The sequence below is a fragment of the Plectropomus leopardus genome, chromosome 24, assembly GCF_026936395.1.
Source record: "Plectropomus leopardus strain MGB_pleo_1.0 chromosome 24, ASM2693639v1, whole genome shotgun sequence".
NCBI classification, from domain to species: Eukaryota; Metazoa; Chordata; class Actinopteri; order Perciformes; family Serranidae; genus Plectropomus; species Plectropomus leopardus.
In genome coordinates, this window is record NC_142199.1 from 10,424,103 (window position 1) to 10,444,143 (window position 20,041).

The 20,041-nt window shown below is 40.4% G+C and overlaps 1 long non-coding RNA gene across 1 annotated transcript; it reads left to right on the plus strand.

The window, feature by feature from the left end:
• Positions 1-502: 502 nt before the first annotated feature.
• LOC148185492 (uncharacterized) lies at positions 503-19,246 on the plus strand. The gene is made up of 5 exons (XR_015775903.1): positions 503-660; positions 12,120-12,165; positions 12,342-12,646; positions 15,926-16,010; positions 18,014-19,246. It is a non-coding gene; the product is annotated as an uncharacterized LOC148185492 (long non-coding RNA).
• Positions 19,247-20,041: the final 795 nt, after the last annotated feature.

The window sequence follows — 20,041 nt, forward strand, 5'->3', positions numbered from 1 at the left end:
TTTTTTTAAAAAAAAGGTTTTTGGTTAGAAGCCTGAAATAGAGTCTGTGGTTAACACAAGTGTAACCCTTTCAAACCTTTTTAAGTTTTTTTTGTGATTCTCTTGTATGTATTTTTTTAAAAACTTTTTTATGCTATTTTCTAGGTAATTTTCTTGTTACTTTTTATTTTATTTTATTTATTTGTGTATTTATTAATATTTTTTTGCAAATTTACTGCTAATTTCAGTTTTATCAGGTTTCAAAGAGTTAAACATATGTTCCTGATTATACTTACTATTGTTAAGTACTGTTCTGGGGGATCTAAGTGCTTTTTCCACCACTGTAGATAATGAACAGTCCCTAAATCTCTCCATTTAACAGCAAATTGGGGCATTGTTATGAGGGAAATTGTTTCTTATTATTTTGTGCCCTTATCTTATTTTTTAATGTCTGATAGGAAATAGTGCAAGATTTAACTTTGTGTTGCAAGCACAGAAATATTAAACAGACTGATTTGGCCATCAAAAGCTTAAAAAAGACAATGCAGGGCTAAAATGACCCATTGCAAATTTAATTTATTTAAAGTGTTGCATTTGTTTCTGTCAATAGGTGGCACTGTGGGACCAGTAGTTGGCTGCACAGCACATGCCTGGGGAAGAACAAACCACCAGTACAGCCCAGTAAGTACAGGGTGGTAGTTAAGAATGAGGTGTGTTGTTCTGGTTCTTGAAGCTTCTTTATACCTGCTTAGTGCTCTTCAGCACAAAGCCAGAGGAGGCACGGTTTATTCCAGCCACAGCAGCGTTGCAAATGAATGCCTTTAAGTTGCCAAAAGGATCAATTTAGGATGTGAGGTAAGATGTTAAATGGACGGAATAATTGGGAGATTTCAGTCTGGCAATTTCTTGCAAGGTTCGTGGAATCTGTGGCAGACAATTGCATCCTTTGACTCACCAGGTGCTTTAATTGAAATGAGAGAAGTTACAGTACAAGGCTGTGATTATGGATGGGAATCAGTGTAGAAGAAAGTCAGGGATTCTCAGACAGAACTGTCAAATATGGAGGCCCAAATCTGTCATTGTAAAAAAAAAAAAAATAATTAAAATAATAAAGAAAGAAATTTAGAAATAAGATTATAAATTGTCTGATGAATATATGATTTTTTTGATAAATACATTTGACAAACAAACAATTTATTTCTATATTAATTTATTTTTGTATTTAATTATTTCCCAATTCATTATTGACTCTACATTTATTTCTTATTTTATTTATTACCCTATTTATTCATTTACCTATTTGTTTAATTCTATATTTCAGTCACTGTATTTTAATGAGGGGGCCATTGGTTAATCGCCATGAGAGTTGCAGTTCCATTGCACATCCCCTCACTAAATTCTTCCTATCTTATTTCAATTATTTTTTTGAATCATTTATCCATTTACTTTTCATTATGGCATATTTGATCCTCCGTGGTCAGCAAGCCGGGTTGTAAATAAAAAAGGGTATAGCTTTTTCAGCTGTACCTCATAATTACCCAGATGGCCCGCGTGTGTGTGGCAAAAGTGAAAAGCTGCAGCAGGAAAAGCAGCTGGCACACGTGACGCAAAGACAAGAGGTTGTCAGAGGCAGAAACATCTTCCTCACAGAGGCGACAACGAGCGAGGTCAGTGAGGAGCTGTCGCCACTTGGAAGAAGCAACACTCTTCCTTGCGTTCTGTCAAATGAATCTCTGAGTTTGCTTGTTCATCTTGTGACATCACCAAGCTGGCACCCAGCTTTACTCATGAGAGCCTCATTACCCACAACCCCAGCCTACGATGTTGTCATCACCTGAGACGCCACCATTCCTCTCTCTCTCTCTATCTCTCTTTCTTTTTCCATCTCCCTCCTTCTCCTCTCTGTGTTTCTGCTCGGCTGATCAGGCAGGCGAAGCTGTCGCTCGGGAGCATCACACAGATGTTCAGTGAGAGAAAAAAAAAACAAACAACTCAAAAATAGACATGATCCCTGGTAGAAACACACATTTCATGTCCTGGGTGAGGCTGTTGTCACTGCCGATGTGTTAAAACAGAGAGGAGAAAAGATGGAGGCATCTCACTCTCTGTTCAACAGGCCCCTCGTGCAGCTGAGCCCACCTCACATGACACAAAATGAGCCCGAACAAATACATCCTACCATGTTTATCACACTCCTTATTATTATGTCTGTATTTTTCCAGACACGACTTTTCATGCACTTGATTTAGCGGCAATTGCGATGCAATGGCAGTGTGTAGATGGTTAAGAAGGCGGCCTCATTGCCTCAACTGATTGTCGGTTCATTTCTGCCGCTCTGGCAGCTGAGCTCAACAAAAGATGAAGTTGTCCTCAGGCGACTGTGGTGGCCCCTAGCCATGTGCAAAAGCACAGTTGCACACATGCACTTCCATTTCACACTCTTCTCTACCGCCGCTGCTTTGATATTCCTTGTATTCATCTTAATGCAGGAATACTCAACTTGCTTTTGTTGGGGGCCGCTTCTGAAAAATGACAGGAGGCCAGTCGCAGCAACCCCACATATGTTTCTAGGATTTTAGGACGTTACTAGGATCTTAGGACATGTCTTGGATTTTAGCACATTTCTATGATTAAAGGACATTTCTTGTATTTTGGAACATTCCTGGGATTTTAACATGTTTCTAGGATTTTAGAGAATTTATAGAATTTTAGGACATTTCTATGATTTTAGGACATTAGGTGCTTAGCTAGAACCTCTGTTGGGGGTGCAAGCTCTGTTATGATGCTCTTTTATTCACTTTGGCATTTTATGTATACTAAAAGTAAAAAAAAAAACAATTCCCAGTGTGAATCAGTTTATTTTTATCGGGTGTTAGAAAGTGGTTGGGGGCCACCTGGAACCCTATCAGGGGCTGAATTTGGCCCGCGGGCAGTCACTGTAATATCACTGTCTTGAAGGTTCTGTTTGCATTAAAAATCCCTCTTCAGCCATTAAAATGCAAACACCCACGCCAATATGATCATTGAAAACACGGCAGAAACAAACGAGTCTGTGAAATAGCCGCTGGCAGAGAAATCATTCTTGCCCTAATGTCGGCAGCTCACACGTCTGACAGTGAAAAACAGAGAAGAAAAGTACCCTCGCTCCCCCCTCCTCAACTCTCCCTGTGACATTCGGAGAGATATTTACCTTGTAAAGATCTTGACATTTCGCTGCACGCTCTAATAACATCCTGAAATATGAATAAGAGTGCAGAGAGTGGAGAGGAGCCCCGCAGAGCTTTTGTTAACAGGTATTGATTGATACCAAGGGGGAAGGAAGGAAGAGCGGGGGGCCACAGGAGGGGCCACGGGGGAGCCACTCTTTACTGATCGTCTGTTAACCTTGTGAAAAGATCTCACCCACTACCTCAAACCGGCCGGGGGGTGTCCTCGATGGTCATCAGAGAGGCTGTAATTTCCTTATCAAAGCAGAAATCCGGCCTGAAGCGCAATTCACATATTATTCAGAGGATGTTAGACAGCTGGATCGATATTTGGATGGAGCAACTAGCAGCAGTGGTGACGATATTGCTGCGAGACAGGAGCTGAAATCTTGGGAAAAATGGCTGCCATGCTCAGGTCAAGCACTTTAAAGGCTGTTTGATTCTCTAAACAACAAGGGACTCATTACTGTGATACAGAATGGGATTTTTATGCTCATAGACGAACTTTATATTGACATGATGAGACTTGTTATGCAATTATGTGTGGTCTTATTGGCAGCTTTTTTTTTTACTTTGTAGTGATTTGACATACACTATCCTCAAAGCAAACGTAATGGTCATTTTACACAGCAACTGAGCTACATAGACCTGGTTGAGTTTATCTGAGAGCCTCTGAGCCAGGTACTGAAGGCAGCAAACCAGGAGCAGACAGACCTTTGTTTGACTGTAAATTATTTACCACTGCTCATTTGTCATTTTAACTTTGAAATAGACTTGCCATCTTAGTTTTGACAAACTTCTGTAGTTAAAGTTTCTACCTGCTCACTGTTTTTGAAGTTGGTGAGGTTTTTGCCTACAGGCTTACAAGTGAATATTTAGGTTTCCGACTGTAAACTTTGTTAATATTTTAAGCTACAAGGCAGAAAATCATGTCTGCATGCTCGCAGACATTTGACTTTTGAATTTTTTTATCTTCGTCAGAATTTTTGTCTAATATTTAATGTGATCAATCTTGTTTGATATATATATATATATATATATATATATATATATATATATATATATATAAAGAGAGAGAGAGAGAGAGAGAGAGAGATGGGGCTGTGCTGAGTTTGGGAATTTTGTGCTCCTCACTCGAGCTGATGTCGTGATTCAAAACTGCGGTTTGAATTAAGAACGCGTGCCTTCGCTGAAGGGACAAGAAGTTATCAGAAAGCAAACAAACTGTTCACAGCTGTTTCCATGTGTCTCATCCTGCTGATTTTGTGGAAACCAAATATTCAGATTAATAAATATATATAAATATTGGTCTGTTTGTGAAGATAGTAGTTGTAACAGCTAGCACCCCAATATCTTGCATACACTGTGAATCTGGCGTTCTGTGAAAGATGAGTGAAAAATGTAGTTAATTTTAGACCAAGGAAGTCAAACTTTTTTTGGCTTCAAGCACCACTTAGCAACTCTCATAGGACTGAACATTGCTCCACCTCCAAAACTATATCCAGTTCTCTTTATAGATCTATGATCTAGAAGACGCTGAGATTAACAATGCAGGAAATGCAAGGGCATAATGACAGATGATAAGAAGTGATCTTTTGGGAGAATCAACATTCTCCTCAGACATATTATAAACTTACAAAAAATAAGTCTAAAACTAAAATTACAATATAATAATTTGCCATTAACCAAAAATATACTTCAGAGGCCTCAGACATGTCTGAAAACATCACCAAACACGTTGCACGTTGCACACAGCCCTCTTGTAAATACCACAATAAAGTTGCATTCATAGGAACTTGTCTCGTGAGTAAACATGCGAAGGCAGTGAGACTCACTGCAGCCCAACTGTAAGAGCAGATCTTTATGATTGCTGTGATCAAGAGGAACCTCAGGGAATTCAAAATGAGCGTCAACATTACTGCACTTTATTCCAAACCTCCGGGAGCGCAAGATGAACGCATACATTAATGTATTTTATTTTAATGATATGTAATTTGTCGCACACAGTAGCTGCGGCTTATTTCTCCTGCCATGATTCTAAAAAGCAGTTTAAGGTAATTACAAGAGATTGTTTTTAATGGGAGATAAATGGCTTACTACAGGCTGCAGCTGAATCAATACTTTACAGTTTGAAACAGTGCTGCATCATTTGCTGAAATTACCACCATTGATTGGTTGCCATCAGTCATTGTAATTCAATTTTAAATGACTGTAAGGAAAAATGGAAAACTGTCTGGGACATTTCTTTGTTTGACAGTATATTGTTTTTCTTATGAAGGATATTGGCGTGGAGCTACAGGAAAACAAAGCAAATCTCCTCCCTTAAGCGATACAGAATAAACCCAAGTAATGAGCAAGCTTCAATTTTGCTTGATTCACTGTAATATAATGACAATAGTGTTTGTTTTTCCTGCTTTCTTTGATGTCTTGTCAAATTTGATTTGCTACAATGCAGTCGAATGTGTCAAAAACTGCCTTAATGAACAGTTGAGTTGGCTCAACTGAGCAACTTCTGCATAGCTTATTATCTGTCTGGAGCTCTACCATATAGGCAAAAAAACTGTGCGAGTGGGACGGTGGGGTATAAGGTCAAACATCCAAGTCAAACGCTGTGCTAATGAGCTTGAATCATGCCATTGACCACCCACGTGCTGTTGATTCTCAAGCACTTATTGATTTTTTTTGGCTCGGACAAGCTGTTCCTCCTCCGACCACTCCACGACCTTCCATCCTCATCTTTTTTCTTGTTCCTTCTCTTATCTTTTAATGTTTTCTCTGACCTTTTCTTTCTCTATTTCTTTCATCTCTAAACTTTCTCAGACATGACAGGTCTTTGATTTCTCGAGTTCTGCTCTCTCTCAGGGCGTGACTGCCGGAGTTAGAGAGGATATCAGATAACAGAAAAGCTGCTGAATCAGTCCTTTAGCACCAACAGTGTGTTCAATCTTGGATCACCTGGAGGGCAGCTGGACTTACAGCAGGACCGCTGAAGTAATCAGCAAGGACACTGACTGTTCCAGTGGAGCCTCTGGTGCACTCTGACCTCTGATCAAATGCATATTTGTCAAGGGACCATGTGTTCCTTGTTGTCATTGTCACCTTTGATGAGCTGGGTTCAATGAGTCGTGCTGAACTAATTATAGCAAAAGCATATCTAAAACAATGGGCTGAATTTTTGCAGCAGCCAAACCTTAATGCTCTGAAACCTGGAGCAACATCACCTTTCTGCGTGATTTCTTTGAAAAACATGGAAAATAAGGCAATGAGAAACTTGGTAAGAAATGTTCCACATATTGCAAGGAATTTGTAGATTTAAAATTAAAGAAAAAAAAGGTAGGAAATAAGTCTAGGGAAAAAAGAAAAAAATGATGGAGAAACATTTAGAAGTATCATAATTACAGATTTAAAATTATGCGACAGAATTATTGTAATTTCCCTGCTCTTTTTTTTTATTTGTATTTTTGTTTTTCGTTGTTTTTAAGAAAATTTTTGGATTATTTTCTTATAGTTTTTACTAATCTCTAATCTCTCTCTACTAATATCTTTCATTACTCATTGACTTCTTCCCATGTTTTTGAAAGAAATAAAGCCAATTTGCTCAGGTTTCAAAGGGTTAAAGTACCCAAACCTGACACCTAAATATACAGGCTGTTGCAGGTTATTCTCATTCTGAATTCTTAAAATAGCGCTGCTCTGTCAGTGCTTTTGGCAAAAGTGCAGGATGTCAAAAGGCACCTTTCATGTGTGCATCATGGATGTTTCAATAGGATCTGGATACAGCATGGAGGCGTGGCCCCCTTCATTCCTATGAGAGCTAAGTAGCGCATGACGTAAAAAACTGTTTCGGTCCAGAAGTACCCAGATCGTACTCATTATTGGGTCAATGAGGCATGTGGGCGAGAGACTTAAGGAAGCCGAGTGTGCTCGATTGGGTAACTTCCGCTGGCGAAGTGACTGACTCGTGGTTTAGCGCTTTGCTAGCTTGAATGGTCAAATAATTAAATAGTGTCCTTTCAGAGCATGTTGGTTTATGCTTGTTAATGTCATTTTGTTAGTTTTTCATTTAGTAGTGGGTTGTCTGTTACTTTTGATTTGGTCAGCTGTATTTGACAACTTAACCTTCCCTGAATTAGTATGAAAACAATGATTTCCTCAAGAGTGGTGATTCAGAAATGGTGGAGTACAATTCTACAATTCTACAATTTCATTTAGCAGACGCTTTTATCCAAAGCGACGTACAACACAAGCAAGAAGTACTCCCCTAAGTGATGAGGCAGGTATGTTGTTATGCATATTTGAACACGTTCTTAATATCTCGTGCACCAATCAGAGTGCTTGGTCAGAACTGCTTGTTGTATAATTTTAAGTACAGTTTATAATCGATTTATTTCACTTTTGTATGTCTTGTAGTTTAACATTACATGTATTATTTAAATACACTGTAAAAACTAATTCACTTGCTAGTACATAACTTTATAACTTTGTCAACTTACCTATATCATGACGTTACCTGACACTGGGGCTTGTGCATGTGTGTGTGTGTGTGTGTGTGTGTGTGTGTTTGTGTATGTGTGTGTGTGTGTGTGTGCGTGTGTGTGTGTGTGTGTGTGTGTTTGTGTATGTGTGTGTAGGATGAGTGTTTCTGTGACAGCCTGATTTACAGGCCATTGGTGTGTTTAATGGAGCCGATGAAGCAATGATCGCTCATCCAATCCTTTCTCGCCTTCCACCCTTTCTGCTTGGGCCCGATACTAGCAGCCATCTCTTAACATACACACACACACACACACACACACACAAGAACACACACTCGACATTTATGTGATGCAAGAAAGTGGTCACACATATACCCCAAAGTCTACCCACACACACACACACACACACACACACACACACACACAAATCCTGCTTTATAGGGGATAATCCAATGACAGCCAATTTGCTGGAGGGATATACTTTTTTTTATTCCATTCTTTATTTATCCATCGTTTCTGCTTTTACAAGGCAATTTGTTAGGTGGCCAGCTGGAGGAGGAAGTATTAACCTAGACTTCCATTACCATGCCCGTACCCCCCGCCACCCCCCACCCCCCAACCCTCCATCCTCCTCCTACTCTCCCCCATCCTCTGCTTCTTCCCCTCCTGCTCATCCTTTTAAGATTAAGCTGGCCCCCCAAAAAAGGGGGTCCAGTGTAATCATGAAAGTGTCACATTTCAGCTGAGAGAAGAGGAAGCGGTGGCTTCAGGGTCACTCGAAAATTCTCCACTCTTCACTCTGACTTTTATTCTTTCTCTCTTCCACCCACCCATGCTCGCTCCATCCCTGCACCTCCCCCACTTATTTATTTCAATCTGTATCACTCCTTTTGCTCTTGTTACCCCTCGTCTTTCCCTTGATTTTGTCCTCCCTTCCTTTCTACCTTCTTTCCCATCTCTCTCCAGTCTTGTTATGCCTTCACCTCCTCTCCCTCTCTCTCTCTCTCTGACAGTGGTTCAATAAGCAGTGCCTCCAGAGTGGTCTTGCTCAGTCAGTGGCCAATTACCCAGTCACACTGCCTGTCCTCTGGGACGGACAGGATTAGCAGGATCTGTCGTCTGACCAGACACACACACACACTAACACACACACACTCTTGGACACCTGTCACTTAGACATGGACAGACAACCTGTGGGTTCTTTTTTGTCCGTGGTTTAAAAAAAAAAGCTCAGGCTCCACCATCTTTCCCTCCAACAGGCAATTTGACAGGCCAGTGAAGAGAGGCGCAGAGAAGCTGTGGAGAGGAGGAAATGTATGCTGTATCAAATGCATAAAAGCTCAGTACAAGCTCCACCGGTGCAGGTGGTCAGTGTGCGGTGGTAACCAGCAGAGCAATACTGAGGGATCAGACCTCACCTGGAGCAGGTTTTTGCTCAGGGGCAGCTGGCTCAAGGCGAATTTGCAACTTGATGGCAGTGCAGCTGGTGAAAGCAGCAACAGGAACTTAATGTCACTCACTTCTGCTTCCCCCAAGGCTCTGCTTCTTCTTTGTTGTAAGCATTTCCCTTCTGCACAGCCCTTTCATTGTCAGCAATAAGTCTAACATTTTTGATGGGCCACTACAAGATGACAAATAAGCCAGTAATTGATCACTACACATCTAAAAGTGCTAAATCGTTAACCCAACTTGCAAAAAAGTATTATTTCTAACTTACTTTTACATTACGGTTTGGAGGTTGTAGTTCTGTACATTTTGGTGCAGGGAAAATAAAAACATCTACCTTTTATTTTGAAAGACCTACTCGTTAACTAGTGGCTGACTAATGCTGGCATATGTTCACTATGATGTGTTAGTAATGCTACATCATCATGACAAAAGACTCTAACCTGCGTTTTCTCAAATATAAGGTCCATTGAGACAAGTGCAACATATTTATAATAAACTTAATGGTCCATTAGAGCCAGCAGTGCAGTTAAAGCTTTACTTTTTTTTGGTGTAACTATTGTAACTAAAAACTCACATTGTCTTTAGACATGAGAGGGTGTCAAACTCAAAATGTGAATTATCCATAAACACCGAACTGTTTGCATTACTTGACATCATTAGGCAAGAAGGAAGTTGCTTCTGTTTTGGTGAACTGGTCCTTTACAAGTGCTTCATTTTTTCAAAAGAATGACGATCATAGGAGATTCCTGCATAGAAACTCTGTATTGATTTTATCAAAAAGAAGACTGCTTCTTTAAATAATAGCCCCATGCTTTTGTGTTTGATACAATAGCTGAGCTGTTTAGCACAAGGCCATTCTTCATCACAGATACGATCACGTTCCTGTCTCCAGCACAAAGCTTTAGCCAGGACGCATTATTCATACAGCCTCCCAAAAATAACACTTGTGTGATTATTGTAACATTTTGTTTCCAGTGGAGAAGAATTGCCGAGCTCGTCTGTGGCTTAACCTCTTCAACCCACACAGATCCACCTTTGGGTCCGCTAGTGAAGCATGCGGTGTGCGGCCAAGCTTAGTTCAAACCCACTGTACCTCATTTTGAATTCTAGTCAAGATCCTGACGTTTCCAAAGATACCAAACATGTCAGGCTGAATTACAGTGAAATGTGTGTACAATGACACACAAGACGCACACTGCAGAATTTTCCATTTCAGTAACCATGTGCAATGTCTCATGGGTTTTAATATTTCACTAACCTTTTTGTGATATGCAGCACTTACTGAATGTGTTTTTCTAACTTTGAGAGGAAACTGAAGGCTATTTTCTGCCCAGAAAAGCCTGTTAAGCTTGTCCAGACCTTGGCAAGACTGTTTGGCGCTGGAAACGTGGCTAGTGACTTCTCCCTGAGGTCAGAGTCAGATTTGTCCTCTTTGGGCCCGGTCACCTCCATCCTGTGATTACACTGCATTGGTTCCACCTATTCTTTGACTGTCAGCACTTTCTGCAGTGATTGAGGGAGTAAATGATGACAGCAGCATGATGTGGCTTACAGAAGGCAGATGGACATTATGGGATGGGGAGAAAGGCGAAAAGTCCATAAGAAAATGCCTGTTTTCTTGCTGTGCTAACAGTTGGTCATTACTTTGGTCCTGATTGAAATGTATAGCTTTGTCTTTATGAGCATGCTGATGAAAGCATTTAGCTCAAAGCACGGATGTCAAGCTGTTCTCATTCACTATTTGTACGTATTTCTATGAAAATTACTAAACAAAAAAAAGAAAGTACAGCTCCCAATATTTAATCGACTACAAAAGATACTTTTTTAAAATTTAAAAAAAAAAAAGCCTCATGAAGACCCTGTTGAGTTGAAATATTGTATCCAACAGGGTCCTCATTAGGCAAATTTTTATTTATTTATGTGTGTTTTGCCTTATGAAGGCCCTGTTGGGTTGAAACGTTGTATTTCTTGTAGTCAATTAAATATTGGGATCTGTACTCCTGTGTGTGGATATTTATTCTCTTTTAACGTTAATATGTAGTTTTATTCAGGACCTAGCCTCAAAACAGGTTGTATGTGCACACAACTACTCAGCTGAGCTAAGAAAAGTGCTGACCCAAAACCCATGTCTGCTTGAAGGCTGCTATCACATGACCAGTGCCCTGATGGGAGTGAAAAAGAGAGTAATATTGAGAGCAAAAGTACATGTGAGGAGGCATGTTAGGATGGTTGTTGCATCAAACAAAACCATGTAACTTAATGTTAAGTACTTAAAGTGACAACGCCATTTGTGGAGCGACAATATGTGAGATATTAAATGAACCATTGTCAGCTCCGTCTCATTCCAAAGTCATCAAATACTGCTGCCTTGCAGTGATTTCGGGGTAAGATCCTGATGCCAAAAGCCACCTTTTGCAGCTGTGTGATACACTGCTGGAGGGCGTCAGTTGAGAACACGGCCAGACAGAACCAGTTGCAACGTTATGATACGCAATTGGCCAGCCAGACAGCTGGACGGCTGGACAGCAATGCTGGTAATGACTATATGTAAGGAGCAATAGTGTCGTTTTGACAAAGCCCAGACTTTCACCCAGGAGGTTGGTGTTCGCTTCCTGTGTGAATTTGTTTTTTTTTCTGCACCTGACCATGTGCCCTTTTTGCCTAAAACTAGAAATCTGTGTGCCTGTGTTGCCAAATCCTAACCATGTGCCTTTAGTTAGTTAGTTGCCATGTCATTTTGTTTCCTAAACATAACCACAGTAGTGGAGCATCAACAACAGACATAGGAGGATACCTAGAGAGTAATATGAGGGCGCGGAAGTCCACTGACAAAGTGGCAATATGTGACGACTTGTGATGAGAATGTGTTAGCATCTTCATAGGATGTTGCCACTGTGCAGCCTCACTGAGCCACTCACATGGCTGCAGACTTGTTTAAAGTCCTGGCTTTGGCAGTTCTTTCTGTAGGATATCATTAAATTGTTATCACCCGTTTTCTTGTATGTTACAGGATGGACACTCTGCTCAACATGCGTGTAAAGCTGACAGAGCATACGGTAAAACATCATGTTTGTGACTTTGAACCCTAATTGTAAGTTTCTGTATCAAAGACAAAAATATGAAACTGTTCAAGATTTTGCCTCTGCCCTGTCCTCCCAGAATAAAGCAACCAAAATGTCTGAGTCACTCAGCCGCCTTCAAACCCTCAAATTTTTTCTCGTCCCCCTCTCAGAGCGTCCGCTGACACGGTGGGAAATGAGGCTGGAAATGATCTGAGGAAACGCTGGATTCCTCCTTCTGTTTCAAAATCCCTCCGTGGGCCCTTTTGAACTCGCCCCGCATCCAAGGCCGGCTTATCCAGCCACTTCAAAGACGCTTGAGACGGCGTGTTACATCACGGCTGCGGTGACCACTGACGGGCTCCCTGAGTGGGAACAGAAAGGAATGTCCTCTAATCTCGGCCCTGCAGAGACAGGCTTTCAAGGAAGGCCTGGCGGTTTCCCTCTCTGGTTAGGGGGGAAAAAATACTTCCAGCAGGTAAGTGGCACCCCACCTTTTTCGCCTCAAGGATGCTACAGAGAGGTCTTACAAATCCCGGAGGTTCACTTAACTCTGGTGGAGATGTTTGGGGGTTGTGTGTGTGTGTGTGAGGAGCAAGTTTGGGTGGAATTCACTTTTCTTTAGATTTCAAAAACTTGGTGTATTTTCTGTCAAATCATATGTCGCTAGTGTCTGAATTTTATATCCAATTTGACCTTTTGAGTCAAACTGATTTGAAGTTAATCGCACCCACCGCAGGTCTGCAATGGCTGAAAGATATTAAGCAGACAAAAAGATGGGATCAATATTAGCTCTCTCTGCTAATAGGGGATTTAAAGTGTACTTTTAGTGAAGTCCTCACTTTTAAATGACTGTCACCGAGTGAAAAAGGCACAACAGACATAGCTGACAACCTCTCATCTATAATCAGTTTATTGCTCACGAAGTTAAAAAAAAAAAAGCGGTGCTCATAACAGCAGCGAATGGAAGCCAAACAGCCTCAAAATTACTATCATTCGCTACCTCTCCTCCAGAAAGGCTCTTTTTTTGATATTGACTGAATCAAAGAGGCGTCTCTGGGTAATTAAGTAAATTATGGCTCGGCAGAATTGTAGACTTGGTTGAGAAACTACGCTGTATGGATTCCTCTCTAATTACAAAGGAGGGCTGGACAAAAATAGCTTTTCCTTTTCATCCTCAACCTTGGTGTAGTCTCGATGAAGCAGCTGTAAGCCTGGACTTAGCCCTCGCCATCGACCTAAGAACAGAGAGAGAGTCAAGAGTTTATTTCCATGTGTAGCTCCATCCATATTTATACTGGTCCTTGGGAAAGTGTAGTTTGGATTTAGCGAGATAAGAAAAAGAAGATACGAGACGGTATTGTTGAATTAATGGGGATACAGAGGCCTGGGATTACAGGAAACTGATAGTCTCAAGGTAACATCTGGCCTTGACTTTAAGAAGAAAAAACACAGCTGTATTTAGGACTTTAGGAAGTCCCCCCACCAAGCAGCCCCCATCCCTCCATCATGTTGTGAAAAGGAGAAGTGAGTTCTGACAAAAATAAATAAAGACATGTAATCTGGTGTTTATATACACATTTACGGTTGATTTCCTCTGCATGTTTTCTGAAATAAATAAATTGCATATATGCAACAATTAAAACAGTTTCATCCAAAGTACATATGTGATAAACCCTTTGAAACCTGGAGCAACTTCGCTTTTCTTGCGTTACTTTCAGATGCCTTTCACAAGTGTTTAAACCTTTGGATCCTGAGCCCGTTGGTGTGATTTCTTTCCAAAATATTGTAAAAATAAAGGCAATGAGCAACTTGGTAAGAAATGTGTAAAATGATATGAAAGATATAAAGATATTTTAAATTTATAAATAAAATAATTATAAATTTAGTATTTTGGAAAAATAAATCTATTCCCTTGCAATTTGCATAGCACTTCTTGCCAAGTTGCTAATCGCCTTTTTGTACCTTATGTTTTCAAAAGAAAGGAATCCAGTTTGCTCAGGTTTCAAAGGTTTAAGTACGTGTAAAAGTGTCTGAATGCAGTAAAAGAAAAATGTTGTCGCTCCAGGTTTCAAAGGGCAAAAAGTTATAGGCCTATATGATGCAACTGACATGTGACAAAATGAAATGTACCACTACCTTGAATTAAATCACAGTTTTCTATGAGTTTAAACATTGTTGGAAGAGCACAACTCAGCTAAATATATAATATATATAGCTCCTACTTTCTTTGGTTTTTAGACATTTTAATCTGGGAATGTTTTAAACATAACCACAAATTAATTAAGTCAGTACAAATTCACTTTTTAATTGAATCAATGTGTTCATTTGGATTCACTCCATTAGATAAGGTGCTCTGTCTATAAGCCTCTTTGGTATTAAATAATACTTTTACCCAGAAAATGCTGTATTTAGCCCCCCCAAAAAAAAAAAGCAGGGCGCCAATCAACTAGTGCCGTCGCCATAGCAACAGCTCTCCCAAATCAAATGGTGGAGCAGCTAGCAATGTCGCTGCTGCTGGGTGGTGTCTGTCAAAACCACACAGTCATTACCTGTACCCCTCGTCCCTTTGTATCGCAGGCAATCACAGCCTATTCACAATCTGCAGAAGGCAGGGCGCCTTTTCTCTCCCAGAAAGTCATCGAGCTCAGATTTTTGAAAGAAACACAGCATGAAGCTTTCCCCGTGACAAGTTGACTACTTTCTCCTTCTTCCACCTCCTCCTTGTCATTGATCGGGGCGCCTTTCACCGCACCGAGCGCCTCGCCGCTATAGAATCAGGTCCAGTCTGGTCAAGTGAATAACTGCCTGTGTCTCGCAATCATGCTCTGCAGAGAGTCTGCTCCGTAATAACGGCAGAGACACCTTCATCACTGAAATCTTCACTTATGGAGAAAGATTCAAATTGGGGGCATTTAGGTTAAAAAGAGCTTCATCACTCCATACTGAGCGTGCTGAACGGGTACAGGAGTAATTTCTCCACTCCCTGATTCTCCATCTTCCCCCAAAAGTAGCAGTGCAAAAGTTCCAATAATGCATATAACAGGGTGATGGAGCTCAATTTTTCGACTGAGACATTTTCTCTCCGTGTCATTTTTGCCTTGTTGAACTGCTCCTCTCTCTGACACTTATACCCATTTTCTGAGTCCCCGGCACAGCCTGAGCCTCACTAGGTATGATGGGAACATCTTGTGCGTGCTCAAAGCCAGGCTTTTCTCCGACCCAATTCTGCATGCAAATCAAAGTTGGATCAATCTGGGATCGTCTGATGAACTAATTATGCGGTAATTGTTCTGGTCTAGACCACTGAACCATTGTATGAGAGCGGCTCTTTGTGTCTTTCCAGCGCTGATTGAGAATGATAATTGGGTTTTTTGATTGGCAGAGGGGCAATTTTGATCTCTCTTTTCTTCTCTGCCCCTGCACATGTACGCACACACCCTCCTCCCTTCCCATCCAGCCCTCCCTCTTTTCATCCATTGAATGCCGGAGACAAATCTGTCTTGAAACTGTAAGCTTGTACGGAAACCTTTAAACAGGTTACAGAGGGTTAAGTGATGAGGCAGGACGGCTATGCATTTGCAATTAATGCATTTGCATAACTTAATTGAGTGTGTTTGGTTGATGGATTGCCATTAGTTCACCTTTCTCGTGCAATAAGAAGTTGTACACTCTGTCCACCATAGAGGACACGTTGACATGAACAGACACAACACTGCAGCTCACTTTTATTTCTTTTTCTCTATCCTCTTCCCAGCTTGGTCATAATTACCCAGAATCCCCACAACTTGACCGGGGTCACGAAACAGCAACAGCACCCGGCCCTGTCCCTTTGAAGCCAGGTCAGTCAAAACAAATGTCTGACCCTGTCAGAAAGGTAATGATCCCCCCATAATGAGGTGGTGTTATTACAGTAAAGCCAACTTTTTCACTCTTTGACCTTTGAGCTCTGAGGCCACAACCAACGGGACAGTCCCTCCTGCTTGTAATGAAAGCCAGGTTGTTTGCTCATTGCTTTGTTGGGGAACGGGCTAAAAGGCCAAGTTTAAAGGGTCAGTTAACCCAAAAAATAATCATTCCATTCACTGGATCTCTTGTGTTATGTGGGTGTTTCCGTTCTAATTGCAGATCTGCCACCAACCTCATGCAATTTTGTTTCTTGTGCTCAAACAGTGATTTTTCAGTGATTATTCACAGGGGTGGCCATTGGGTGGCACACCAAAACCAAAAGCCATACAACCCATTTTCATTCAGATCCGAGTTCAAGGGACCTCTTTGAAAATGGCCATGCAGGTTCATTAGCCCTGAACTAATTGGTTCAAAAAAGTAAAAAACATACAAACTCAATCAAGAAGTGACTAAAGATGATAATAATTCTGTAACATAATTTCAAATATGTAATTATGATAATTATAAATACAGTTTTCCCGGGCTTTTAAAAATAATTTTCTAAAACTACAGAATTCTTGCGATTTTTGAAATATTTCTTACCAAGTTGCTCATTGTTCATGTTATTGAAAGAAATCACACCAAGTTGCTCAGGGTTCAAAGGTTTAGATATTTGTCAAAGACGTCTGAAATTTGCACAAATAGCACAATGTTACTCCAAGTTGGGGGTGTCACTGTTCTCAAATATTTTGTTGTATAACATTTAGATTCAAACTCATTCACTTTTTACTAGTCAGCTAATTTGATGCCATTACTGTAAACTATTTGCCATTGATACCCAACTTAAGGCCCATGGACCAGATCTTGACCCCAGTAGAGTGTTGGCACCCTGCTGACCTTTTTCTAATTCACAATACAAACAATACAGAGAGCATAAAAAAACATCAAAATAGAGCTTTTGTTGAAGTTATTGCTTTGATGTACATGTTTACATGTATTCTGCTCATGTTCATGTGCTCACGCGTGCAAAAAAGAGAAAAGTAAAAAACAAGAAATTGACCTCAAGAAAGTGCAAAAATTAATAATTAATAAAGCAATTTTCTATAACATTATTTTATATATATAATATTTTATATATAAATATATAACTATAAGAAATATAAATACAGTTTTCTGGACACTTTTGCCTTTTTCAAATAATATCTTAAGAATCTCTCCGCTTCTCATTTTCAAGTTGTTTTTTTGTCATCTTTTACAGTTTTGTTTTGTTTGATATTTTTTGCATTTTTTGGGGGAACATTTCTTGCCAAATTACCATGTTTTCAAAATAAACCAATCAGATGTTCTCAGGTTCCATAGGTATAAATGCTTTTGAAAGGTGTCTTATCAATAGACTGTAAATAAAGATGGACGACGCTATGCTGAAGTGAGGTTAAAATATCCCAGGTACTAGTGTTGCCATCTTGCGAGGGTAATGTCATTGGGAGCCCTACATCTGCGCAGTAACGATATCCGCGGTTGGGGAGTTCCCGCCCAAACATTCGTCTGACCAATAGTGAGCAGCTCCATTGAATGTGAGCACATGGATTGACTGTCACAGCTGTCAATGTTGGCAGAAAAGGCCCCTTATTGTATAATTTAATAACTTATTTAAACAGAACGTATCATGAAAACAAACACTTGAACAAACATCAGGGTGATGAGAACAATCTTCAGAGACAGAAACCATCTTTGGGAAAAATTGAAGAGAGATTGAATAACCTCTGGGGGAGCTGTCATGTCGTTCATCTTTATATACAGTCTATGGTCTGAACGCAGCAAAACAAAACTGATGTTGATCCAGGTTCTAAAGGGTTAAAAGCAGAAACACATTCACTCCAGGATGCAACTCTGGTTATACAGTAGGGGACTGTTATGCCTTCTGTAAATAAAAAGGTTCTCTTGGTCAATTTAACAGGTTGAGCAAGCACAGAAGAAAAGTTCATGAGGCGGAGCCGTGTGGATGAGCCACAGGATGTCAGTCAGATTGAAAAGAATGACATCACTGGGACGTTTACGAGCTGCAGACGGAGAAAAAGGTGCCATTTTAAAGCCATTAAACTATCGAGATATGCACCACTCTGCCCCCTCTCTGCTCTCTCTTTTATTTTCCATGTAAGCACTTAAGTCACATTTGGCCCCCTCCCCACCTCACCTTTCCCAACCATTGCCTCTGCCTTGTTTGCTTTGTGGCAAATGTAGCCCCATAATTGTCCAAATCAATGTTTAGCAGTCTCTCTCGCTGTGATTAGGCGGAAAATGAGGTTATGCGCCAGTTGCCATGGTTTCAAGGCAGCGGATTTCTAAAAAAGATCTCCCGCGAAGCCAGAGACTGGCACGGTATAATGAACTTAAATTAAAGCAACTTTTGTCTCAATGTAGATTTTAATTACCCAGCCACTGTCTCTGACAGAGGGAACGAGGAAGAAAGAGAGTACAGAGAGAACAAGTGAGGGGGTGAAAGAACGGGTGGAAAACAGGGTTTATGTGCCAGAGCGCTAATTTGATCCATTAAGGGATGTGTGTGTGTGAGAGAGTGTGTGATGTGCTACCTACCTAGTGAATATAAAGTCTCATTCTCACCCATCAAGGAGCATGGCGCAAAGGGCGAGAATCGTGTCTTGTTAAACTCCAGGCTTCAGCTGAGAAAAATCTAATTAGTCTAATTAGGCGTGTGCAACAGTCAAAGCTGGAATGGCTTCTCCTTTGTGAGAGGAAGTGAGAAAATATGTTTCTTCCTTTGAAAGAGCGTGAAAATCTTTGCAGACGCATTGATGTTACTGACAAATCTGCATCCTTCCTCTGACTGCGATCACCTGTCGCCTGACCCTCTTAATCTGCTCTGTGATCTTTAATGCAGCTGATGATATAATAACTCCCTCTTGGTTTTTTGCCAATGGAGCTGATCCAAAAGTAGATGATAAAAACAAAACCGTACTCATCTGCATCCAGTTGGCCCTTTAGCTCTTCAACAGCAGCTTCCCTGGAGTGTTTGATAAAAAAAGGATACATGTCGTCAATAAATCCGTGACATTTAACAGAACTCGCACTTGTAGGCTAAAAAATCGCTTCTGCCCAAGAGCCATTACTGAACTCTTTATTGCACCCTCACTGCCACCACCTTCGCATCGTCGTAGCACTGCACATCAAACTACGCATCATGGACTATTATTTATTACTTAAAATGTGCCCCTTTTTATGCTGTTTTTAGTTATTTATTATGAACGTGTACGTGTGTGTGAGTGTGTGTATCGTTTTCGGTACTGCACGGCAGAAATCATTGTACAGTTCTGTTCAATGACTATAAAGCTATTTTATTCTATTCTGTCCTTGTTCTTTTCTATTCTGTTCTACTTGAGGTGACTAAAAATGTCACAAACACACATGTGAGAGCATGTTTAAAACTGGTATTAAAATGTGTTTTAGGGCGCGGGGTTCGAGTCAGGCATGACCCTTTGCTGCATGTCATCCCCTCTCTCTCTCCCCCTTTCACGCTATATCTGTCCGATCAAATAAAGGCATTGAAAACCCCCCAAAAAATATACATTAAAAAAAGCGTTTTTGCTGATCCAATTTCATTTTCACATGATGCATTTTAGAAATCTCAGAAATCTCCAGAGTCACTTGAATTACAAAAACAACAAATTGTGACCACGATGCACATTCTGTTTGTTTTCTGTCTTGCTGTGGACTTTCCAAACATTTTACTTACAATGTGACAACTGTAATCCACAAAATAAAGCCTGATGCATTTTTTTCATATTTATCTGCCTTATCTTACACAGGAAGTCCTTCTGCATAAAAGGTGGAAATCCTACAGTATGTTGGAGGGTTTTGTACGACATCGAGTTGGATGTTTTCAAGTCTACATCGATAAATCATGCAGGGTAAGGTCAGACTTATATTATGAACTCCAGTACATTGATTATAAATTCCAGAAGCAATC